Here is a 26212-nt window from a genome sequence, read left to right as displayed (position 1 = left end):
TATTCACCTGTGCATTGTTAGATACCTACTATTTAAGTGGTGTTCACCTTATGTTCATTGCTCAGTCTTGAGTTGCACTGCCTGGTGATACCGCTTGCTGGTCTGCTTGCCTGTATTCTGTACTGTTGTTATTTTGTTTATGTCAAGTAAAGTCTACCTTTGTTTTGCAACCTTTCCTCTGCCTCAGTTTGCCTTACTGCAGTTGGGTCCACCGAGTTCCAGTCCTTACACATATCGCTTGATTCCCCTAGAGTCCAAAAATCTATCTATCTCAGCCTTGCATATACTCAAAGACTCAGCATCCACAGCCCTCTGGGGCAGAGAATTCCAAAGATTCACAACCCTCTGAGTGAAGAAATTCCTCCTCATCACAGCCTTAAATGGCCCACCCCTTATCCTGAGACTATGTACCCTAGTTCTAGACACTCCAGCCAGGGGAAACAACCTCTCAGCATCTACCCTGTCAATCCCCTTCAGAATCTTATATGTTTCAATGAGATCACCCCTCATTCTTCTAAACTCCAGAGAGTATACACAATTCTACACAATCTCTCATCATAGGACAGCCCTCTCATCATAGGAATCAATCTAGTGAATTGTCGTTGCACCGCCTCCAAGGCAAGCATATCCTTCCTTAGATAAGGAGACCAAAACTGTGCACAGTACTCCAGGTGTGGTCTCACCAAGGCCCTATACAATTGTAGCTTACTCTTATACTCCAACCCCCTTGCAATAAAGGCCAACATGCCATTTGCCTTCCTCATTGCTTGTTGTACCTGCATGCTGGCTTTCTGTGTTTCTTGCACAAGGACACCCAAATCTTTCTGAACACCAACATTTGAAAGTTTCTCACCATTTAAAAAATATTCTGTTTTTCTGTTCTTCCTACCAAAGTGAATAACCTCACATTTCCCTACATTATACTCCATCTGCCACCTTACTGCCCACTCACTTAATCTATCTATATCCCTTTGCAGACTCTGTGTTCTCCTCACAGCTTACTGTCCACCTAGCTTTGTATCATCAGCAAACTTGGATACATTACACTTGGTCCCTTCATCTAGGTCATTAATATAGATTGTAAACAGCTGAGGCCCCAACACTGATCCTTGCGGCACCCCACTAGTTACAGCCTGCCAACCTGAAAAAGATCCGTTTATCCCTACTCTCTGTTTTCTGTCCGTTAACCAATCCTCTATCCATGCTACTATATTACCCCCAACCCCATGAGCCCTAATCTTGTGTAATACTTCTCTTCTTAGGCAGTCCCTTGGAACCGAGGATGACTTGCTTCCACATTAAAAATGAGTTTGCAGGTGACTGATAAGTCCAATGTGGGACCTACAGTCTCTGTCACAGGTGGCGCAGACGGTGGTTGAAGGGGCGGGTGGGTGGGGTGCTTGGGTTGACGTGCGCTCCTTCCGCTGTTTGCGCTTGGCTTCCGCTTGCTCCCGGCGAAAAGACTCGAGGTGTTCGGCGCCTTCCCGGATGCTTCTCCTCCACTTTGTGCGGTCTTGGGCCGGGGATTCCCAGGTGTCGATGGGGATGTTACACTTTTTCAAGGAGGCTTTGAGGGTGTCCTTGAAGCGTTTCCTCTGCCCACCTGTGGCTCTCTTGCCATGCCGGAGCTCCAAGTAGAGCGTTTGTTTTGGGAGTCTCGTATCGGGCATGCGGACAATGCGACCCGTCCATCGGAGCTGATTGAGCGTGGTCAAAGCTTTGATGCTGGGGATGTTGGCCTGAGCAAGAACACTGACGTTGGTGCGCCTATCCTGCCAATGGATTTGCAGGATCTTGCAGAGGCAGCGTTGGTGGTACCTCTCCAGTGCGTTGAGGTGCCTGCTGTACATGGTCCATGTCTCTGAGGCATACAGCAGGGCAGGTATCACTGCTGCTCTGTAGAGCATGAGCTTAGTGCTGGGTTTGAGATCCTGGTCTTCAAACACTCTCTTCCTCAGGCACACTGAAGGCGGTGTTGGACTTTGTCGTCGATGTCTGTCCTTGTTGACAGTAGGCTCCCGAGGTATGGAAAGTGGTCCACGTTGTCCAAGGCCTTGTCGTGGATTTTGATAATCGGGGGGCAGTACTGTGTGGCGGGGGCAGGTTGGTAGAGGACCTTTGTGTAATAACCTTTTATGTGGCACCTTATCGAATGCCTTTTGGAAATCAAAATATACTACATCCACTGGTTCCCCCTTATCTACCCTGCTAGTTACATCCTCAAAAAACTCTAATAAATTTGTCAAACACGATTTCCCTTCATAAAACCATGTTGACTCTGCCTAATCATGTTATGATTTTCTAAGTGCCCTGCTACCATTTCCTTAACAATGGATTCCAGCATTTTCCTGATGACTGATGTCAGGCTAACTGGCCTGTAGTTCCCTGTTTTTTCTCTCCCTCCTTTCTTGAATAGCGGTGTTACATTTGCGACCTTCCAATCCACTGGGACCATTCTAGAATCTAGGAAATTTTGGAAGATCAACACAAATGCATCCACTATCTCTTCAGCCACCACTTTTAGAACCCTAGGTCCAGGGGATTTGTCGGCTTTTAGTCCCATTAGTTTCTCTAGTACTTTTTCTCTACTTATATTAATTATGTTAAGTTCCTCACTCTCATTAGACACTTGGTTCCCTACCGTTTTTGGTATGCTTTTTGTGTCTTCTACTGTGAAGACAGATACAAAATATTTGTTTAAAGTTTCTGCCATTTCCTTATTCCCCATAATAATTTCTCTGGTCTCAGCCTCTAACGGACTAACGTTTACTTTTGCTACGCTCTTCCTTTTTACAAACTTGTAGAAATTCTTAAAATCTGCTTTTATATTTCTTGCTAGTTTTCTCTCATATTCTATTTTTTTCCCTTTTTATCAATTTTTTAGTCAACCTTTGTTGGTTTCTGAAACTCTCCCAAACCTCAGGCTTACTATTATTCTTTGCAACATTATAAGCTTCTTCTTTCAATCTAATGGTATCCTTAACTTCTTTAGTTAGCCAGGGTTGGATCACTTTTCCCATGGAGTTTTTGTTTCTAAATGGAATGTATTTTTGTTGAGAATTATGAAATATTTCTTTAAATGCTAGCCACTGCTTATCTACCGCCATACCTTTTAATCTATTTTTCCAAGCTGCCTTAGCCAACTCGCCGCTCATACCTATGTAATGAAGAGATCGCAAAGTCTCTGAAGAATGGACTCAGTGGAGAATATTTTTGTGGACTTTATGGGATTTTCTGAGGGCATTTTCCCTGTGGTGGGATCGCCCTGTGCAAATGCGTGGGAGACTGGTTTGTTAAAACTCCAGAGAACGCATGGCAGTTGGCTGTGACAAAAGAACTGTCAGTCATCCAGAATGTATGGGTTCGCCCGACAGTCCTGGAAAAAGGAAGGGGGCCATTGAACTTGATTAAAAGGCCACTCTAATATGCAAAAGCACTTCTCACCTCCATCTCAGAAGAGAAGCAGAACAATGAACCCACTGGCCTCATCCAGCCGAAAAGGAGCCAGTTTTTTTTCCCAACCCAAAGACCGAAAGATATGTCCCAGACTTAGGGCCATTAATCCAATACGCATAGGTCCGATGATGACCCATCACTGATTAAGCACCAGAGTGCTCAGAAGCAAATGGATTTTAAAGATTGGCGGGAAAAGATAGGGGCAGCCAGACTCCTATAAAGATAGATTCTTTTCCACCATTCTCTCTCTCTCGCTCCCTGCCCCAACAAGATCGAACTAACAAGAAGTACCAGAGAAGCCTATGAGCGGAGCGATCGAAACCGACCACATGTGGGGGTAAGCATAGTCTCTCAGGAGTGAAGTTTTTGGGCTATTCCGAGGGGGGGAGCTTTGTTTGGTTCAGCCAGGTGAAGGGGTTTATGCGACTGGGTAATTCATTGGTAGGGGTGGAGTTAGAGTTCACCATAGCAACAAGGGAATTACTGCATGTTACAGTTCCCAGTTTTGTACTGTATGTATGTTGTTTGTAACCTGGATTTTATTCTCCACAAAGATAGTGATTTCGTTTAGTAGTGTATGTTTTAGCCAGTGTATGTTAGACCTAATAAATATAAGTTTGGTCTTTCACCAAAGCTTTCCTGTCTGTGACTTATTTCATTTACACTCTGAATAATAATTCCCGGGTAAAAAACTTTCATAAGGTGGAGGTGATTCGAACCGTCAGTCTAGCAATTGGGCTAGGATCAAAAACCGCTTACAATAATTGACTTTAATTAAGTTTAAGACTCTAGTTTCGGACTTAGGCAAGTCACTCTCAAAATGTATGTGAAATTCTATCATATTATGGTCACTCTGCCCCAGAGGATCCTTTACTATCAGATTGCTAATTAACATTACACAATGCAAGATCTAAAATAGCCTGTTCCCTGGTTGGTTCCATAACACATTGTTCTAAGAAACTGTCCCGAATGCATTCCATGAACTCATCCTCCAGACTACCTTTGCCAATTTGATTTGTCCAGCCTATATGAAGATTAAAGTCCCCCAAGATTATTGCATTACGTTTATTGCAAGCTCCTACTATTTCTTGATTAATATTCTGTCCAACGGTATAGCTACTGTTTGGGGGCCTATATACTACTCCTTACCAGTGCTCCCTGCCCCTTGTTATTCCTTATCTCCAGCCATACTGATTCTACTTCCTGATCTGCCGAGCCGAGATCCTTTCTCGCTACTGTCCTTATGTCATCCTTTATTATCAGGGCTACTCCCCCTCCTTTTCCATTCTGCCTGTCTTTTCGAAACACCCTGGAACATTTAGTTCCCAACCTTGGCTACCTTGCAACCACGTCTCTGTAATGGCTATTAGGTCAAACCCATTTATCTCTATTTGTGCCACGAGTTTGTCTATCTTGTTACGAAAGCCTCATTCATTCAGATAAAGAGCCTTTAATTTAATTTTTTTTACCATTATTCCCTGCTTTGTCCTTATTCTCTGCTGCACTGCTACCATTAAATTATCTGCCCCTTCCTGTCACACTCTGCTGATTTTTACCCTAATCGCTACACTGCTCTATTGCCTTGACCTTTCTCTTTCGATTTCTAAATTTCCCCTCACCTGACCCCTCCCCCTTTTTTTAGTTTAAAGCCCTATCTACAGCCCTAGTTATTTGATTCACCAGGAGGCTGGTTAAGTGGAGCCCGTCCCCACGGAACAGCTTCCTCTTTCCCTAGTACTGGTGCCAGTGCCCCATGAATTGAAACCCTTTTTTCCCACCACCATTCTTTGAGCCACGCATTTAACTCTCTGATCTGCTTGACCCTATGCCAATTTGCACGTGGCTCAGGTAGTAATCCAGAGATTATTACCCTTGTGGTTCTGCTTATTAATTTAGACCCTAGCTCCTCAAACTCCCTCAGCAGAACCTCAGTCTTAGTTCTACCTATGTCATTGGTTCCTACATGGACCACGATAACTGGATCCTCCCCCTCCCACTCCAAGTTCTTCTCCAGCCGCGAGGAGATATCCTTAACCCTGGCACTGGGCAGGCAACACAGCCTTCGGGCCTCTCTTTCACAGCTGCAGAGAACAGTATCTATCCCTCTGACTATACTGTCCCCTACTACTACCACATTCCTTCCTTCTCCCCCCACTTGGGTGGCCCCCTGTACCACAGTGCTGTGGTCAGTTTGCCCATCCTCCCTGCAGTCCTTTTCCTCATCCATACAGGTAGAAAGTACCTTGTACCTGTTGGACAAGGTCCAGGGCTGAGACTTCTCCATCACTACATCCTGGGTCCCCATACCTTCCTGACTTGCAGTCACACCCTCCTGTCCCTGACCACTGACGAACTTTAAAGTACTACTTAACCTAAAGGATGTGACTGCCTCCTGGATCAACTCTAACCTTGTTTTCTTTATTAATTAATTAGTTAACGATTTTATTCAATCGATATTTTAGGTTTATTGTTCGATTATTTTATTTAGTTTAAGTTATTAATTTAATAAGTACTAGCAAGTTACAGTTTCTCAGCTCTTAATTTAACCCCCTTCCCTAACTTAGAGAGCAAAAAAAAGCTGTAATACTCGCCAACCAATCACTTACCTGCTCTCCTGTGACATCACTCTTTGATGTTGTTTATGAATCAGAGCCTCGCCGCTGCCGCTGCTTTAATTGAGGTCCGCTCTCGGGCCGCTCTTTATCCTCTCGCCGCTGCCACTGCTTTAATTCAGCTCCACTCTCGGGCCACTCTTTCTCCTCTCGCCGCTGCCGCTGATTTAATTCAGCTCCGCTCTTGGGCCACTCTTTATCCTCTTGCCACTGCCGCTGCTTTAATTCAGCTCCGCTCTCGGGCCGCTCCTTATCCTCTCGCCACTGCCGCTGCTTTAATTCAGCTCCGTTCTCGGGCCGCTCTTTATCCTCTCGCCACTGCCGCTGCTTTAATTCAGGTCTGCTCTCGGGCCGCTCTTAATCCTCTCGCTGCTGCCGCTGCTTTAATTCAGCTCCGTTCTCGGGCCGCTCTTTATCCTCTCGCCGCTGCCGCTGCTTTAATTCAGGTCCGCTCTCGGGCCGCTCTTTATCCTCTCGCCGCTGCCACTGCTTTAATTCAGGTCCGCTCTCGGGCCGCTCTTTATCCTCTCGCCACTGCCGCTCCAGTTGCAAAGAAGTTCAAAGCAGTGGTGATTTTGAATGGTACAGACAAAGCTGTTCTCCTGGCTCCAGCTCTTCAGCTAGCAGTTGAATTATTTCCCCAATAACCTCCAGAGAAAAGAGCACCCTTTTGAGGCACTGATTGTAAGAAAAGTCTAAGTAAGATCTTTATTGGTCTGTAGACCCTGATGAGTGGGTATGTGTGGATGGGGAAGAAACACCTTCAGTGATGCCTGACTAAGAACCTCTAATCCAGCCTCTTCCATATCCTTCTCCTCCTCTTCATAGCATAAGAATATGTATTAATATTGAGAAATCCATGTCCCCAATGTAAATCAGTACTTTGAGCAGAACTTAGTAAAACTATCAGCTAATGTCCTGATTTAACCTCCTCAGTACCAAAGATCAATATGCAGAAAAAGTAAAAGAAACCTTCAGCAGCAGCACATAAAGTGTCCTCCTCAATGTGGTGAAGGGAGGAGGGATGCACGAGAGGCCAGAGTCAGGGGAATGAAGAGTTCACGGGGTGTTATAGGAGAGAGGGAGGGGCAAGACCCAGAAGGAATTTAAAGATAAGGAAAATACATTTAAATTTGAGATGTTGGAGCCAATATAAGTTGGTGCAGGATAGGATGTGAGCAGCAGAGTTTTGGATCCGCTGGAATTTATGGAGTGTAGAGGATGGAGACTAACAAAGAGAGTATTAGAGTAATTGAGTCTGGAGGCAATAAATGGACAGAAAATACTTCATTTATTATTCAGTGCTCAGACAGATGTTGCAGATAACTTCACCAAAGCGCCTAATATTTACCGAAGTATTCTGTGGTGTGGTATAAATACATAAGGGGAAAGGACTACTGTTTCTTCTTTGCAGACTGCTTCCTAGACTCAATGGGCCATAACTTGCGGTCCCTACGGGTGCGTACGAGGTGCGCACATGCCCGTAGGGGCCACGCAAGTTCTGGGTTTTCGCATGCGTGAAAACCCAGAACTTGTGATCTGTCAAGAATCTTCAGCCCAGCGAATGCCCTTGAAATTCTTGCACCTGGTAAAAGCAGCGTAAAAGTATTAAAAAAGAGAAAAATAAAATTTTGTCACTCATTTATATACATTAAAAAGGTATGGTAAGTTTATTTTTAGCCCAGTTAAAACATATACATTTTTTTTCAAAATGTTTTATTTTTGTTTAAAATATGTAATTAAATGGCATTTTAATTAATTTTAAGTATGTAATTTTTTTTAAACTTATTTCATGTGTTTGTGTATTTTTTAAGTGATCCCAATTCATACTTATGACAGTTCTGTACATACGGAATCCCCCTAAGTATGAATGGGGATTCCCCTTCTTTCATTGGTTGGGCCAGCCCACGTGATCCCAGGGGTGCTTGCGAGCCGCGTGCGTCCCTGGGATACGTGGGCCTCTGCCCGCACATACCCGGAGAGGCCCAGGAGCGCAAATCTCCGCACCTCCCGGACCACCAGGTAAATTCATAGATTTTTTGCGGGAAGCCTCCGACCGCAAATTTTGGGCCATTGATTGCTCGACAGATTTCATAGATCTACTCAGTACCTGTGTAAAAGAGATTGAAAACATTTGTTTAAAAGGACGCAATAAAAGCTTTAACAAAATGGTATCCTGAAGAACTGTATTAGCTTCCATTCCCGGGATATAATACTATCAATGGAGGTGGTTCTGTAATATAAATAAAGTGTGAGCGACAGACAGGGGGTAATTTTAACCTCAAAAATGGGTGGGTTTGCGTTGGGTGGGAAGTAACAATATTAAAAATTTCAAAGAGGAACCCAAGCCGCCTCGAACCTGCCCACTTCCAGTTTTAACAACAACAACAACTTGTATTTATATAGCGCCTTTAACGTAGTAAAACGTCCCAAGGCGCTGCACAGGAGTATTTTAAGACATAAAATTTGACACTGATCCACAGAAGGATAAATTAGGGCAGGTGACCAAAAGCTTGGTCAAAGAGGTAGGTTTAAAGGAGTGTCTTAAAAGAGGAAAGAGAGGTAGCGAGGCGGACATGTTTCGGCAGGGAATTCCACTGCTTAGGGCCTAGGCAACAGAAGGCGGGGTGAGGGGCGGCGGGATGAGGGGCGGTGACAAGGTTTGCATTTTTACTGCTGGCGTCCACGTTTTCCAGGCCTCAGGAAACCTGGCAGGTAAAAGGAGGCGAGTGGGGCTGGATCCATAATGTAAGTGCCTTTACAGGTCGGCTTCTCCAACCCTCCCTCCACGATCACTCTTGACCCCGATGTTGCGTCTGTGTATAATAAGACACAGACTGCGGAGAACGGTACAACAGGTGTTTACTCAACGTGGCTCACACTGCAACTGATCCGTACAGATTACTACTCAGTGCTATATACAGGTGTGGTCACTGCCGGTACTGCAGTATACATGAGCTGTAAAACATAGTTCCCCACTTAAAGGTATATACATTACAATTCCTCCCCTTTTAGATTAACAGTACCATAACACTCATTTAACAATTAAATATCAAACTAATTACAATTAACACTTTTAACATGCAACATTAGCTGAAAATAGTCTATTTATATATTCAGTCTTTGGGGAGGCTTCCTGATCCTTTCTGGATAGCGCCTTTCCCGAGTGTCTTGCTCTTGGTGCGGAGGCGATTCTGGCCCCCTGTCGTCGGTTGGTTCATCAGCTTCCGATGCTACTGTTTCTGGGGTAGATGCGACCTGTACGTCGGGTTCATCACCAGGTACGTATGGGCAAGGCATGGGGTTGACGTGTTCCTGTGACTCTAGGATCTGGTCAGCATGGCGTCTCACGATGCTCTCCCCAACGTCCACTGTGTACATTAGTGGGCCCTGCCGTGTGCATATCATTCCTGGCTGCCATTTTTCTGTTCGGTAGTCGCGGGCCAAGACTGGTTGCCCTACATTGAAGCTCCTTGTTGGCTTCTCATAGATGTGCTGGAATTGCTTACTCTCAACATCTCTTCGTACATTTGGTCTGAGCAAATCCAGGCGAGATCTTAACCTTCAGTTAAAGAACATCATGGCTGGGGCCTGGTTGGTGACTGCATGTGTCGCATTCTGGTAGGCGAACAGGAAATTGTCCACCTTGTGCTGCAGCGGAATGCTGTCATTGTACATAGCCTTTATTGCCTTCTTAAAGGTTTGTACGAACCTCTCAGCCAATCCATTTGTGGCTGGATGATACGGGGCGGATGTGTAATGCCTTACACCATTCTTTTTCAAGAACCTCCGGAAATCTTCGGACACAAACTGTGGTCCGTTGTCGGAGCAAATCTGTTCTGGCAAGCCATTCCTGGCAAAAATGGTCCATAAGACTGCAATAGTTTTCTCCGTGGTGGTGGAGGACATTTTGATGACCTCAGGCCATTTCGAATGTGCATCCATGGCTATTAAAAACATTGAGTCCATGAATGAACCAGCAAAATCAATATGCACCCGTTGCCATGGAGATGAGGGCCCCTCCCATGGGTGTAGAGGAGCCTGTGGTGGTGCATTTTGGACTTTCTGGCATCCTGAGCAGCTCTTGGTCAGGTCCTCGATTTGTTTATCGATTCCCGGCCACCACACATAAGCCCCAGCTAGGCTTTTCATTTTCACCCCTCCCAGATGACCCTCATGAAGCTCATTGAGCACTCTATCCCTTAACTTGGGTGGAATTACGACTCGGGATCCATATATCAAGGTCCCCCGGCACACTGACAGCTGTTCTCTCCTTGTCGAGAATGCTGGCAACAGTGAGTCGCCATGTGCTGGCCATCCCTTCACCGTCAAATCATATACCCGAGACAGTGTCGGGTCATTTCGGGTTTCCTTTTCGATACAAGCGTTAGTTACCAGTAGGTATTCAACTATAGTCGAATGGAATATTTCGACAGGATCCACTGCTGGTGCTTCCTCCGCAGTAGGCAGTGGCAGGCGTGATAGCCCATCAGCATTTCCATGCTGTTTTGTGCCCTTATATTCAATCTCATAGTTGTGCGCCCCTAGAAAAAGTGACCATCTTTGTAGTTGTTGCGCAGTCATCACCGGAACGCCCTTCTTCAGATTAAAAATGGAGACAAGAGGCTGGTGATCAGTCAGCAAGGTGAATTTCTGCCCGTGCAGATAGTGATTGAACTTTTTCACTCCCCACACTAGGCTGAGGGCCTCCCTGTCAATCTGGGCGTAGTTACGCTCGGCTGAGGTTAGTGATCGTGACGCAAAGGCTATTGGCCTCTCTGAGCCGTCCGAGAATTTGTGCGACAGCACCGCTCCAATGCCGTAGGGTGACGCATCACATGCCAACCGAATTGGTAATGCTGGGTTGTAATGGGCCAATACCTCTTTCGATGTGATTAGTGTTTTGCTCTTCTGGAAAGCTCGTCTACATTCGTCACTCCACTTCCATGGCACCCCAGTTTGCAGTAGAGTGTTCAGTGGGTGTAGTATTGTAGACAAATTTGGCAAGAACTTATGGTAGTAGTTTACCAGCCCAAGGAACGACCTCAGTTGTGACACATTTTCCGGTGCTGGAGCCTTGACTACTGCCTCAATCTTCTCTGGGGACTTATGTAACCCCTCTTTATCGATAACGTGGCCACAATATGAGATCTGTTTTCTAAAAAACTCGCATTTGGGATGGTTAGCTCAGAGCCCATATTCCTGCAATCTAGTGAGCACCTGCTCCAGGTTGGCAAGGTGATCACTGTCATTTTCGCCCGTGACCAGGATGTCGTCCAAATAACACTGGGTCCCTGGGATCCCTTGCAGGACTTGTTCCATTGCCCTCTGCCAAATAGCCGGAGCTGATGCTACCCCGAATACCAGCCAGTTGTATTGGTAGAGACCTTTATGGGTGTTGATTGTGAGGTATTTTTTTGATGCTTCTTCTACCTCCATTTGCAGATACGCCTGGGCCAGATCAATCTTAGTGAAGCATTTCCCTCCAGATAGCGAGGCGAAAATATCTTCAATCCGCGGAAGTGAATATTGTATGGTGTGAAGGACCGGGTTCACTGTTACCTTAAAGTCCCCACAGATGCGAACCTTCCTTGGTTCCCCAGGCGTGCTGCTCAACGACTTTTTCATCACAGGGACGATGGGTGTAGCCCACTCGCTCCAGTCTACCTTGGACAGTACACCTGAGTGTTCCAGACTCTCCAGCTCTGCTTCGACGGCTGGCCGGATCGCATAAGGTACCGGTCTGGCCTTAAAAAATTTTGGGCTTGCGTTTTCTTCAATTTTAATCGTCGCTGTCATGCCTTTTAGTGTTCCGAGTCCTTGCTGGAACACTTCTTTCACGTCGGTTAGGATCTTTGACAGACGCCCAGGTGTGACGTCGTCACCCTTTTTGTCAGCCACAGTCAGTGCCTGTATGGAATGCCAATCCAGTTGTATTTTCCGGATCCATTCACGTCCCAGTAATGGTGGCCCTCCATCTTGCAATACATACAGGTCTAGTTTTGGTGTTTCCTTACCGTTATACATAATGGTCACCCTTATTTTTCCTTTCGGGTAGACTTTTTGCCCCGTGTACATCTTCAAAATAATTTTTGTGTCTCTCAAGGGTATGTGTGAGAATAGCCGCTCGTAGTCCCATCGGTTTATGTGTCCAATTCCATCTTTACCTGGACTCCTGCTAACTTGAGAGTGACCCAAATGGTTCGGTGATCCTCCGTTGTGATCACATTATGTAGTTTCAGACAACTCAGTTCCCTGCTTTCGGAGTCGTTATCACTCTTTTGTTCGTCTGAACTATTCTCCGTCATCTTATGTACCTTCTTGTACTTTTCTTTGGTAGGTTTCTTATTGCTGGTTTTCTTTCCCGACCTGCAGACTTGTGCTATGTGTTCTACTTTTCCACACTGTCTGCACACTTTGTCTTTGAACCAGCAATCATTCTGGTCATGTGTTGTTCTGCCGCAGCGATAGCACTTCTCTGTTCCATATGACATTTCGTTTGTGCCATATTCTTGTGGTCTCTGTTGTATCTCTGCAGCACCCCGTGCTGCTGCTTCATATGATACCGCAATGCTGAAAGCCTTTTCCAGCGTAAGGTCCTTTTCAGATAAAAGCCGTTTCTGGGTTCCTTCACTTTGAAGCCCACACACAAACTTGTCCCTTAAGGTATCTGCCAGTCCTGCTCCAAACTGGCAGTGTTTCGATAGTTTGCGCAGTTCTGTTAAATAATCAGCATTGCTTTCATCCTTATGCTGGTTCCGTTTGTGAAACTTGAATCTTTCTGCTATCAGCAGTGGTGTGGGGTTTAAATGTTCCTTTAGTATCGTTACTGTGTCTTCAAAACTCTTTTCCATTGGCTTCGTTGGGGTTACTAGATTTCGTAATAAACCATACGTCTTTGCACCCATTAAATTTAACAATACCAACGCTTTCTTGTCATCTGACACCTCATTTGCCTTGCAGTACACCTCTATTCGTTCGACATATGTAGTCCAATCTTCGACTTCATTGTCAAATGCGGTGATACTGCCACTCTTCGGCATTTTGGGTGTGGTTAAAAATGGCGTCTCCCAATGGCTTAAAATGGTGTCTCCCGCGCTTTCCTTCCTCCCCCGCTCCCGGCGGTTCTCGTGGCAATGGTGGTGCCCTGTAGGTTTCGCGTGCTTCTCCTGCGCTGCTGCCAATGCTGCTCTCGGCAGTCCTCGTGGCAATGGCGGTACCTTGCGGGTTTCTGCGCGTCTCTCTCTCCCTCTCTCCGACGCTGCTCGGCCCCTGAACACCGGCTGCGCCCTGTGCGCTCTGCCCTCTCTCTCTCTCCCCCGTCGACACTGCTCGGCCCTTTGCTGTGCCGCTCGGTCGGGCTCTCGCCCGCCGCTGTCCGGGAAGGGTCTGCGCACTACCTGTTGCCAGCCCGTTTCGCTGGACCACCTCAACTGGAAAGCCAAGCCTGGCTCTCGACAGCCTCCCCCGCAATTCTCGAGTCTCTGCTGGATGACTGGGCGGTTGCCCGTGGTCGACGCCTGAGTCTCTGGCCTTGACCTCCAATCCACTGATCTCCAGGAACGAATCCCCGGGAGGTGATGCAGAGTTGCAGGTAGGTTTGAACCTGCCTCGTCGCCAATGTTGCGTCCGTGTATAATAAGACACAGACTGCGGATAACGGTACAACAGGTGTTTACTCAACGTGGCTCACACTGCAACTGATCTGTACAGATTACTGCTCAGTGCTATATACAGGTGTGGTCACTGCCGGTACTGCAGTATACATGAGCTGTAAAACATAGTTCCCCCCTTAAAGGTATATACATTACACCTGATACTTATGTTCAACCCAGCCCCCCCCCCAACCACCGCCCCGCAACCCAACCTCCCCCCCCCCCCACCACCGCCCCGCACTCTCTCCCCCCACCACCACTAAACCTACCTGCTCCCTGGCTGCAGCCTATTCCAGAGCCTTCCTCGCCCGACAGGCAGCCAAGCCTGTCAATCAGGCTGGCTTTCAGGCAGGGAACCTGGAAAAAAAATCACATATGTCGTGGAGTTAAAATCCGCACTTTTTTGATTTTTGAACCCTAATTTCTCTACTCCCCCCCCCCCCGCCCCGCTCTGAAACCCTGCCCCAGTAAATATCAGAGCCAGAGAGTCTAACAAAGTCCTGCTGATTTCTGTAATGAATTTAACCCTATTTGTATGTTTTAAGAACTAAAAAGCTCAGCCTGACTCTCTAAACTATGTCTGTGTCTCATAATTTATTTACATTGCAGAACCAGTTCCACTGGAATTGCCGTGACAGTATCACCCAGTTCCCCTGCTGCCAAATCTGCTCAATTTATAATGCGGGGCAAGTTCAGCAACAATGGTAACTGCATATGTGAGATCAACTTATGCACAATTGCTCCACAATAACAAACACAACTTAAACCAACTGTGCATTTGCTAATCTTGTATGTATATGGTTAGTGCAAAGCTACATTTACAACCTTGTCAGTCTAGCTGGGATTTTCCCTGAGGTTAGGTCAAGGTGTCCACAGACCTACAATGGGAGAACTGTATTGAGGTTAGTCTTCCCGCTGCTAGATCTGACATACTGGACCTAATTTAAGTCCTAGCAGTGGCAACAGTTTATTTTTGTTGTTGCCAGCACCCAGAGACACTTCAGAAACTTTTCAGAACATAAATTTTTGTGCCTCCAATGGCCCTGGGGTCAGTGTGTTTATTTAGAGCAGGACCTCAAAGGTTGTAATCTCTGGATTACTCCCGGTGCCACGTGCTAGTGAGTATAGGAATAGGAAGATAGAACAGATGAATGCGTGGCTAAAGGGATGGTGCAGGAGGGAGAGCTTTAGTTTCCTGGATCACTGGGTCTGCTTCTGGGAAAGGTGGGACTTGTACAAGTCGGACGGTTTACACCTGAACCAGAGGGGGACCAATATCCTTGCGGGGAGGTTTGCTAGCACTGTTGGGGAGGGTTTAAACTAACTTGGCAGGGGGATGGGATACAGAGTGGAGCTATAGTAGGGGGTGATTTACAGCCAAATACAGAGGAAAAAACAAGTCAGCTGGGAAGGCAGAGCAAATATGTGAAGGCAAAAGGCAATATGGCAAGGCTGGAAGGCATTTATTTTAATGCAAGGAGTCTTGCAAATAAGGTGGATGAACTGAAGTTGTTGTTGAACACATGGGAGTACGATATTGTTGCTATCACGGAGACACGGTTGAGGGAGGGTCAGGACTGGCAGCTCAATATTCCGGGGTATAGAATCTTCAGGCGAGACAGAGGGGGGTGTAAAAGGGGAGGGGGTGTTGCAATATTAATTAAGGAGTCAATTACTGCTGTAAGGAGGGATGATATATTAGCGGGTTCCTCTAATGAGGCCATATGGGTAGAACTTAAAAACAAAAAGGGGGCAAGCACTTTGCTGGGAGTGTACTATAGGCCCCCTGAACAGTCAGGGGGAGATAGAGGAACAGATATGTAGGCAAATCTCAGAGAAGTGCGAAAATAATAGGGTAATAATAGTGGGGGATTTCAACTTCCCCAATATTAATTGGGATAGTCAGAGTGTGAAAGGCTTAGAGGGTGCAAAATTCTTAAAGTGCATCCAGGAGAGCTTTTTGAGCCAACATGTAGAAAGTCCTACAAGAGAGGGGGCGGTACTGGACCTAATTCTAGGGAATGTAGCCAGGCAAGTGGTGGAAGTGTCAGTAGGAGAGCATTTTGGCGACAGTGACCATAATTCGGTGAGATTTAAGGTGGTCATGGAAAAAGACAAAGACGGCCCGTAAATAAGGGTTCTAAACTGGGGGAAGGCCGATTTTAATATGATAAGGCAGGATCTGGCAAAAGTGGACTGGGAGCAGATACTTATAGGAAAATCCACATCAAAGCAGTGGGAGACTTTCAGAAGGGAAATAGAGAGAGTACAATGCCAACATGTTCCTGTGAAGGTCAAGGGTGGGACCAACAAGCAAAGGGAACCTTGGATGACAAGGGATATACAAAAATGCATTAGGAAAAAAAGGGGGGCTTTTGGCAGTTACAAAAGACTTAAGACGGAGGAAGCCCTAGAGGAGTATAAAAAGTGCAGGGGCATACTTAAAAAAGAAATTAGGAGAGTGAGGAGGGGCCATGAAATAACACTGGCGAGCAAAATAAAGGAAAATCCTAAGATGTTTTATAAGTATATTAAAGGCAAGAGGATAACCAGGGAAAGGGTAGGGCCCATTAGGGACCAAAGTGGCAATCTGTGTGTAGAGCCAGATGATGTAGGCGGGGTTTTAAATGAATTTTTTGCATCTGTGTTCACTATGGAGAAAGACGATGTAGACATAGAAATCGAGCAAGGGGACTGTGATATACTTGAACATATTAGCATCGAGAGGGAAGAGGTACTAGCGGTTTTAGCAGGCCAAAAAGTGGATAAATCCCCAGGCCCGGACGAGATGTATCCCAGGCTGCTGTGTGAGGCAAAGGAGGAGATTGCAGGGGCTCTGACACAAATTTTCAGAACCTCTCTGGCCACAGGGGATGTACCAGAGGACTGGAGAACAGCTAACGTAGTACCATTATTCAAGAAGGGTAGCAGGGATAAACCAGGGAATTACAGGCCAGTGAGCCTAACATCTGTGGTAGGGAAATTATTGGAAAAGATTATGAGGGACAAAATTAGTCTCCACTTGGAGAGGCAAGGATTAATCGGGGATAGTCAGCATGGCTTTGTCAAGGGTAAATCATGTCTGACCAATCTGATTGAATTTTTCGAGGGGGTGACTAGGTGTGTGGATGAAGGAAATGCTGTGGATGTGGTATACATAGACTTCAGTAAGGCTTTTGACAAAGTCCTGCATAGGAGACTGGTCAAGAAGGTAAGAGCCCATGGGATCCAGTGTGCCTTGGCACGTTGGTTCCTAAACTGGCTGAGTGGCAGGAGGCAGAGGGTGATGGTCGAAGGTTGCTTTTGTGACTGGAGGCCTGTGTCCAGTGGGGTACCTCAGGGATCGATGCTGGGTCCCTTGATGTTTGTGACCTACATAAATGATTTGGAGGAAAATGTAAAAGGTATGATCAGTAAGTTCGCAGATGACACGAAAATTGGTGGGGTGGTAAATTGCGAGGAGGAAAGCCTCAGGCTACAGGACAATATAAACGGGTTGGTCAGATGGGCGGAAAAGTGGCAAATGGAATTTAACCCTGAAAAGTGCGAGGTGATGCATTTTGGACGGACAAATAAGGCAAGGGAATACACAATGAGTGGTAGGACCCTAGGAAGTACAGAGGGTCAGAGGGACCTTGGTGTACATGTACATAGATCCCTGAAGGCAGCGGAACAGGTAGATAAGGTGGTTAAAAAGGCATATGGGATACTTGCCTTCATTAGCCGAGGCATAGAGTATAAGAGCAGGGAGGTTATGATGGAGCTGTACAAAACGCTGGTAAGGCCACAGCTGGAGTACTGTGTGCAGTTCTGGTCGCCTCACTATAGGAGGGATGTGATTGCTTTGGAGGGGGTGCAGAGGAGATTCACCAGGATGTTACCTGGGATGGAGCGCCTCAGCTATGAAGAAAGACTAAACAGGCTGGGGTTGTTTTCCTTGGAGCAAAGAAGGCTGAGGGGGGACCTGATTGAGGTGTACAAAATGATGAGGGGCATAGATAGGGTAGATAAAGAGGAACTTTTCCCCTTAGTAGGGGGGTCAATAACAAGGGGGCATAGATTCAAGGTAAGGGGCAGGAGGTTTAGAGGGGATTTGAGGAGGAACTTTTTCACCCAGAGGGTGGTTGGAGTCTGGAACTCGCTGCCTGAAAAGGTGGTGGAGGAAGGAACCCTCACAACATTCAAGAAGCATTTGGATGAGCACTTGAAATGCCATTGCATACAAGGCTATGGACCAAATGCTGGAAAATGGGATTAGATTGGACAGGGCTTGATGGACGGCGCAGACATGATGGGCCGAAGGGCCTCTTTCTGTGCTGTATAACTCTATGGCTCTATGGGCTAGAAATTCAGTTGGTTGCGCCAGCCGTTAGCGCCTTAGGAGGAGTAGATGTCGAGCGCTAGGCGCTTAGCGCCCGGGCGCAGCGTGATCTGCGCCTCGCCCCAACTTCAGTAGACATTTAGCGCCGGCGCAAAGTCTTTGCGCGCGCTCAGCTGCGCGCACAGATCATGACGTCATTTCCTCGTGCAACGCCCTTTGTGCGCCCCCAACCGGATCTTCAGTCGCGCCGGCCCATTGTGCGCCGGGTGGCCCTAGCGACTGTTGAGTGGAACGGTGCTCAGCCGATGCGGGCCGCAGGGAGCGCAAATTAAAGGGCACTTCCCCTGCACTATAAAAGGCTGCCATTTTGCAGCACTCATTCTTGTGAAACGGATCTTTGGAGAGAGACCAAGGTAGAGAGCTTACTGCTTTGGCCCAACACTAGGACAGGTACTTCTGGCTTCAGGCCACAGCTTTGCAATTGTCTTTGCCTTCATTGATATCTCATTGTTTGCCAGCATATTATGGGGGCTGCAATGGGTGTCAACGCTGGCTTTCACAATTACATCCAAAGGGCTCACAGACGCCGTGAGAGAGTGGCAGCCCTGGCTAAACGGAGAGGGGGCAACAGGCGTCGGCAAGGGAGGCCTTACCCACCCAGGGTATACCGCCAGCAGTTCTCCTATCTCAACATGTCTGACGAGCAGTGTGTTAGGAGGCTGCGATTCCAAAGGGAGGTGGTCACAGAGATCTGCCAGCTGCTTCAGAGAGATCTGCAGCCACAGCTGAGGTGCAGGACGTCTCTGTCGGTGGCAGTGAAGGTGACGGTGGCTCTCAACTTCTATGCCACCGGCTCCTTCCAATCCGCTGCAGGGAACATTGCCAACATCTCCCAGTTCGCCGTGCATTGCTGCATCCGCCAGGTGACCAATGCCCTTTGCAGAAGGAGACGTCAGTTCATCTCCTTCCCCATGACCCTGGACAAGCAGCAACAGCGTGCAATGGGATTTGGAAGAATAGCAGGCTTCCCCATGGTGCAGGGCGCCATTGACTGCACGCATGTGGCTTTGCGGGCACCTGTGGAGAATGCTGAGGATTACCGCAACCGGAGGGGCTACCATTCGCTGAACGTGCAGCTGGTGTGTGACCACAGGCAGCTCATCCTAGCTGTCAATGCCCGCTTTCCAGGCAGCAGCCACGATGCCTTCATCCTGCGACAGACTACTGTGGCTGACATGTTCCAGGCACAGCCTCAGCCACAAGGATGGCTTATCGGGGACAAAGGCTATCCGTTGTGTATCTGGCTCATGACCCCGCTCCGCGCGCCCAGGACCCCTGCTGAAGAGGCATACAACGAGAGCCATCAAGCGACCAGGAACATCATCGAACAAACAATCGGCGTCCTGAAGCAACGGTTCCGCTGCCTGGATCGTTCCGGCGGAGCCCTGCAGTATTCTCCGGAGCGAGTCTCCCATTTCGTGGTCGTTTGCTGCATGCTGCACAACCTGGCTATCCGCAGGACTCAGGCACTGCCACCACAGATTGGAGCACCACCTCAGGAGGAGGAGCAGGAGGAGCAGGAGGAGGAGGACCAGCACAGGAGGGAGGCACAAGGTCCAAGGGCCGCCCGTCGGCGGCTTATTGAACGTAGGTTCTAGGCCCCCTCTCAGGGAATGGCTTGTGCCAATGAAAGAAGATGAATGGAGCCGCTCCGCAAGCCCTCAGCCGGTCAAGGCAACAAAGACTTCAAAGTTCAAACATGGACAATCTGAATAAAGAAAATTGTTTATTTCACAAACTCTGTGCCCTTCCCGCATGACAAACAACAACAGAAAAATCCCCCAAAAAACAGTCAGACACATAACTGGCTCCCACAACCTGGAGAGGATGATCAAAACAGTGAAACAAAAATGACCGTGATCCTCGGCCTTCATAAAAAACAAACATAACATTTTCGGCCTTCATAAAAACCAAACACAACATCCTCGGCCTTCATAACAAACAAACACAACTGCCCACACATTCAACTTTTTGCCCTGCGAGGGCGATGCCTTCCGCATCTTTGTGTGGCCCCTGGCCGCCCTGCTGCTCCTCCTCAATGTGAGCCCAGTGGCTGCAGCAAGGCTGGGGGAAGGCTCCTGAGGGGCACATGGCGTGACGGCAGATGCCCTTGGGGGTCGGCCTGCACGAGCTCTGGCCCTCGAGGGGCCGGCTGGTGACTGCTGCAGCTGTGGCTGGGCGGCATCAGTCTGTCCAGCAGCTCGTGGCAGCTGCACTGGTGGAGTGGCAGTGGCGGCTGCAGGAATGGGGGCAAGCTGGCTGATCGCAGGCGCTTGCTGGTCGCCTGATACAGTGGCACTCGCCCGGGCCAGCACTGCAGCATGCGCAGCAATCTGCTGAAGGACAGACCACTGTGCTGCTGCAGCGCGGCGGGTGCCCTGGCGATGCCTGCCTGACGCAGCGAGTGTGGCAGCAGTTAGTGCCCGTGTTGCCCTGGTCTGTGACCGCATGAGACCAACCAGTGGCTGGACGGCACGACTGAGCATTTGGATACTAGCTGCCTGTGCTGCCCCGAATTCCTGCAGACTCCTGGCCTGTGCTGCCCCGAATTCCTGGACACTCTTAGCCAGTGACTCTATGGAGTCAGGCATCCGTGCCACTACCACCATGAGCTCAGTGTGACGGCCATCTCCTCTAGGAGGCGCACCTACTCTGCGCTGACCGTCGCAGGACTGGAGGCCGCACTCACCCTCTGGGGAGAAGGCCGCCGAGCTTCCCCACCCCTCCCGCGTTGCTGCAGGCCGCTGGGCCCTGGAACTTGACTCTCCTCCGACCCTTCCCCCAGGCTCCCCTCCAGGGAAGCCGTGTCCCCTACATCGCCATGGGCTGGCGCGGCTGAGGGTGCCACTGATGGGCCGGCTTCCTCTTCCTCCTCCTCCTCTTCCGAGGGGCTGACACTGGCAGCTTGAGGGACCTCCTCCTCACCTGGCGAGTCACCATCTGAAAGCAAGAAGGCACAAGCGTAGCTTTAGAGTGAGGACAGGGCATCAGAGAGGGAGGCATGAGTGGTGCCATTCACCGCATTGGTCGGACAGTGGCAAAGGATGTTGATCTGATGCGCAAGTGGAACGAGAGAGGTCCAAAAGGTGATGTCCTTACCATTGGTGCCCAGAACAGGGTCGGCATCTCCAGTGGCAACGGGGCCAATCACCTGGACTCCCATAATGCGCTCCACGCGCTGGTCGAGGTCGGTGAGCTCTTGGAGCTGAGGTCGGCCTCCCCCGGTCGCAATCTGGCTACGCTTGTTGTTAGCCAGCTTGGCCTGCAAGAGAAAGGACGGCCTCTAAGTACGGTGTGTGATGTAAGAAAAAGGAGTCTTACCATCAAGTAACTTTAAAGTAAGCTTTAAGTAACTTATAAACACACTATATACAAGAGAGGTCTTTACCATGCCTCTGGTAGAAGCCTCTTACAATACTGAACAGTCCAGTATTTATACCAGTCCAACAGGAAGTGACATATGACAGGAAGTGAGGTATGTACACAGTTCATAGTTCACAGTTCACAGTTCATAGTTCACAGTTCACCGGAAGTGATGACATAACTTCCCGGAAGTTATTATTATTATCACATTCTTCCCTCCTGCAGGATTAGGAGGCTGTGGTCTACCTTTTGTTCCGCAGCCGCCGAACAAGGAAGAGTCGCACCCGTTTGGATTCCCGTCGTAGAGGGTCGCTGGTCCGCTTACATGCGGCTGGCCATTGGTCAGACTCTGTGTGGCCTGGATTGCCCTGTGAAGGGTCGGGGAGATCATGGCTTCGTGTACGAGCCCCAATAGGTTCAAAGTCGGACTGCCTCTGTTCAGAGGGAGGTGCAGAGCTGGTCTGTGGCGGATCAGTACTTTCATGCGCGGTACCAGGAGAGTCGCAACCTTGAGTACGGGGTTCTACCGGCACCAAGCTAGTTGGTGTCCGATCAGGATCCTGGAGAGGGGTACCCGATAGATCCCAAGAGTTTCCTGGTGAAATGCCATCAGCCGATGTCCCACTAGGTCCTGGTGGGCAGGGAGCCAGATCCCGTAATGATACGGTAGATTCTCGGCCGTCGGAATATCGTATGTTTGCATAGGTGGGGTTGGCATCGGTTAGTTCGACCTCGTCTACGAGAGGGTCATTTTTAGACGTCCGAACGTATCTTCGGAGTAATACAGGTCCAGGAGTAGTTAGCCATGACGGGAGTGATGTCCCATGAGATGAGCGACGCTGGAATCCAAAGAACTGCTCATGAGGTGTAGTATTTGTGGCTGTAGAAAGCAGGGACCATATAGCGTGCAATGCATCCGGAAGCACTGTTTCCCATTGCTGGTCTGGTAGGCCCCGAGATCTTAAAGCGAGACGTACGGAATTCCAGATGATACCGTTATACCTCTCTACCTGCCCATTTCCGATGGGATGGTATGGTGTTGTTTTGCTTGTAGCAATTCCCCGTTCTGAGAGGTAGTCCTTGAGTTCCCTTGACATAAAGGACGGACCCCGATCTGAGTGAATATAAGCCAGCATGCCACAGAGAGAAAATACCTGCTCAAGGCAGCAGATTACTGTGGACGCCAGCATATTGGAGCAGGGGAAGGCAAACGGAAAACGTGAATATTCATCGATCATGGTGAGCAAATATGTGTTCCGAGTTGAAGAGGGCACTGGGCCCTTAAAATCGATGCTAAGTCGTTGCATCGGTTGGGTTGCATGTATGAGTATACCATCTGAGGGGCGGAAGAACTGAGGTTTTAATTCCGCACAAAGCTGGCATTCTGAGCATATTTTCTTTACATCTCCAGTGGAAAAAGAGAGATTCCGTGATCGTACGAAATGTAGCATGCACGTAACGCCAGGATGACACAATCCATTGTGGACATCCATGAGAGTAGAGGATGACATAGTGGAGCAGAATGCCCGTGTGAGGGTGTCCGGGGCCACATTCTCCTTGCCAGGCTGATAGAGAATGGTATAACCAAAAGAGGCCAGTTCCATCCTCCAAAGTTGTATTTTATTATTCTTAATTTTGGTTCGTTTTCGATTATCGAGCATGAAGGCGACTGATCGTTGGTCCGTGATCAATGTAAAGTGCTGGCGAGCTAGAAAATGGTTCCACTTCCGTACTGCCTCTATGATGGCTGTGGCTTCTTTCTCAACCGGAGGATAATGTAGCTCGGCACCTTGTAAGGTCCTGGACATAAATGCTACAGGACGACCTTCCTGATTCAGAGTAGCCGAGATCGCCACCTCCGAGGCATCACATTCAACCACGAAAGGGAGATTCTCATCGATGGAGTGAAGAGCCGCTTTCTCCAACTGTTTTTTGAGAAGGTTAAAGGCTGCAACAGCCGCTGTTCCCAGTGGAAATGATCTAGCATGCAGCAAGGGTTGGATTTTGTCCGAAAAATGAGGAATCCATTTAGCGTAGTATGCAAACAGACCGAGAGCCCGACGTAAAGAAGCCGGATTCTTAGGTGACGGGAGCTGTTGGAGCGGGCGAAGTCTTTCTGGGTCTGGCTTAATGACACCATTGCCTACGCAGTAGCCAAGGATGTTGATGGTCGGTTGCGACTCAACAGATTTGGATTCATTCAGGGTCAAATTACGGCGATGGAGGGCATCCCAAAATTTTTGGAGGTTGGCGTCGTGTTCCTGTTGATCGTGACCTGCAATGGTAATGTTATCAAGATAGGGAAAAGTGTCCCTTAGGTTTTCCTGCTTAACCAGGCCATCCATTGCCCGTTGGAAGACAGCCACTCCATTAGTAACCCCGAATGGGAGGCGACGAAATTGGTACAGCCGTCCATTAGCCTCAAAGGCCGTGTACTGCTTATCTGAGACCTTCAAGGGTACCTGATGATAGGCACTTTTTAAATCGTAAGTTGAGAACACTTTGTATTCGGCCAGTTTATTAACCATATCATCAATGCGTGGCAATGGGTAGGCGTCCAAGTCGGTATATTGATTGATGGTTTGCGAATAATCGATGCATAGTCGCTGTTTGTGAGGTTTTAGAGGGTTCTTGACAATGACGACTTGAGCCCGCCAGGGCGACGAACATGGTTCGATGATATCCTCTGCTAGAAGTCGAGAGATTTCAGCCGCAATAAAAGATTGGTCTTCCTGATTAAAGCGCCGCAATTTCATTATTATTGGTTTGCATCGAGGCGGAATACTGGCAAATAATGAGGGTTCATCAAGTGAAGCTGCTGACAATGCACAAAACAGTAATTTAGACGGTATATTAGAAATAGTAAGTCCGCGTTTGGATCCACCGAACTCAATGGTGAGTTTCTTATGCTGTTTTTGGAAGTCCAGCCCTAAGAGGAGATCACTACATAAGTCCTTGAGCACCGAAAGTCGGGTGGAGGGATACATACGACCATGAAGTGTCATATCAACAACACAAAAGCCGGAGATTCTGGTATTAAGTGATGACTGAGCCATCGCAATTGCCTGGTCCGATGGGAAGACATGTAGTTTCAATTTCGCAACAATCTGTTCCTTAATGAAACTATCAGTACTTCCTTAGTCAATTAAGGCATCTAAGGTATGCCCTTTAATTGAAATTTTTGTGGCTGCATGAGACAGGTTCTGTGGGCAAGCAGCTGTAATTGGTGTCGTTGCACAGAGAGTGGCTAAAACTCTCGGTGTGCTTCTTCGGGAGAGAGCTCGAGAGGAAGCTTGATAGGTCCTAGCTGGAGCATCTTGATAGGCCCTAATTGGGGCAGTTCGGTAGGCCTTAGCTGGATTGGTCCTCGTAGAGGCCCTTGATAGGCAAACCTTAGCAAAGTGTCCTTTTTTTTTGCAATAACCGCAGATTGCATTGCGAGCAGGGCAGGTTTTCCTAGGGTGAAAAGCATCTCCACAAAAGAAGCATTCCTTCCTAGATTGCCAAGAGGCTGCTAAAGTGGGGTCATCCTCCTCTTCTTCATCAGAATTATCAGAATTAGATTCCCCCATGATAGGGTTCACCTGAGACCACTTGAATTGTCTGGTTGCAGTTACAGCAGCAGATCGAGATCTGGGCAGCTGATAGAGGTCTGCATTTCTCTTTGCCAAATCCAGAGAACAAGCAAGGTCAAAAGCTTTTTGTAGCTCAAGTGTTTTGCTTTCTAGTAGACGCTGGCGTATAAATGGAGAGGCAATCCCGCAGATGAAAGCATCACGAATCATTTCTTCATGGTACAGCTCAGCTGAGGCTGCCTGAAAGTTACAATCTATGCTGAGCCTGCGAAGTTCTTGCAGGAATTCGTTAATTGATTCCCCTGGCCCTTGTTGGGCTGTGGCCAGTAGATGTCTAGCATAGACCTCATTTGGGGTCTTGGCATACAGTTTCTTAAGTGCCCGAATCACCTCATCGTAATTATCCCATTCATCAACATATTCGAACACTTTTGGGGTCACATAATTGATAAGTATCCTCAATCTAGTAGGAGCATCCGCTTTACATTCATCCAGAAAATTCTCAAAAGTACGGTACCAATGCTTCCATACCCTGCCAGCTGCTGGTGTATTCGGGTCCAAGTCCAGACGAATAGGTCTAAGGATTCTCTCCATGATGGGTGGTTCCCTGGATCCTTAACTCCGAGTTTGTCCGAAGGTCTAGTATTTGTGAGTGTAAATACTAAGTTACTTAAATTGATAGAAGAAAAAGGAGTCTTACCATCAAGTAACTTTAAAGTAAGCTTTAAGTAACTTATAAACACACTATATACAAGAGAGGTCTTTACCATGCCTCTGGTAGAAGCCTCTTACAATACTGAACAGTCCAGTATTTATACCAGTCCAACAGGAAGTGACATATGACAGGAAGTGAGGTATGTACACAGTTCATAGTTCACAGTTCACAGTTCATAGTTCACAGTTCACCGGAAGTGATGACATAACTTCCCGGAAGTTATTATTATCACAGTGTGTAGCCCTGATCTTGTCTGCACTGCCTCCTATGGTCGAATAGCTTGGACAGTGTGTAAAGTGCAGAATGTGCAATTGATGTTCATGCCAGTCCCATAGCTGCTGGATGAGGGCTGGCCATTGGGGCTTTCAGGTCCCTTTGTCCATAATGTGAGGTGCACATGCAAGGATGAGGAGGACACTGGAAAGGGTACTCACCCTGACAATCCGAGTGAGGTC

The sequence above is a fragment of the Somniosus microcephalus genome, chromosome 14 (genome assembly GCF_052327205.1).
Source record: "Somniosus microcephalus isolate GS21.2 chromosome 14, FLI_Smic_1.0, whole genome shotgun sequence".
NCBI lineage: Eukaryota > Metazoa > Chordata > Chondrichthyes > Squaliformes > Somniosidae > Somniosus > Somniosus microcephalus.
Note: the sequence above shows the minus strand (reverse complement) of the source record.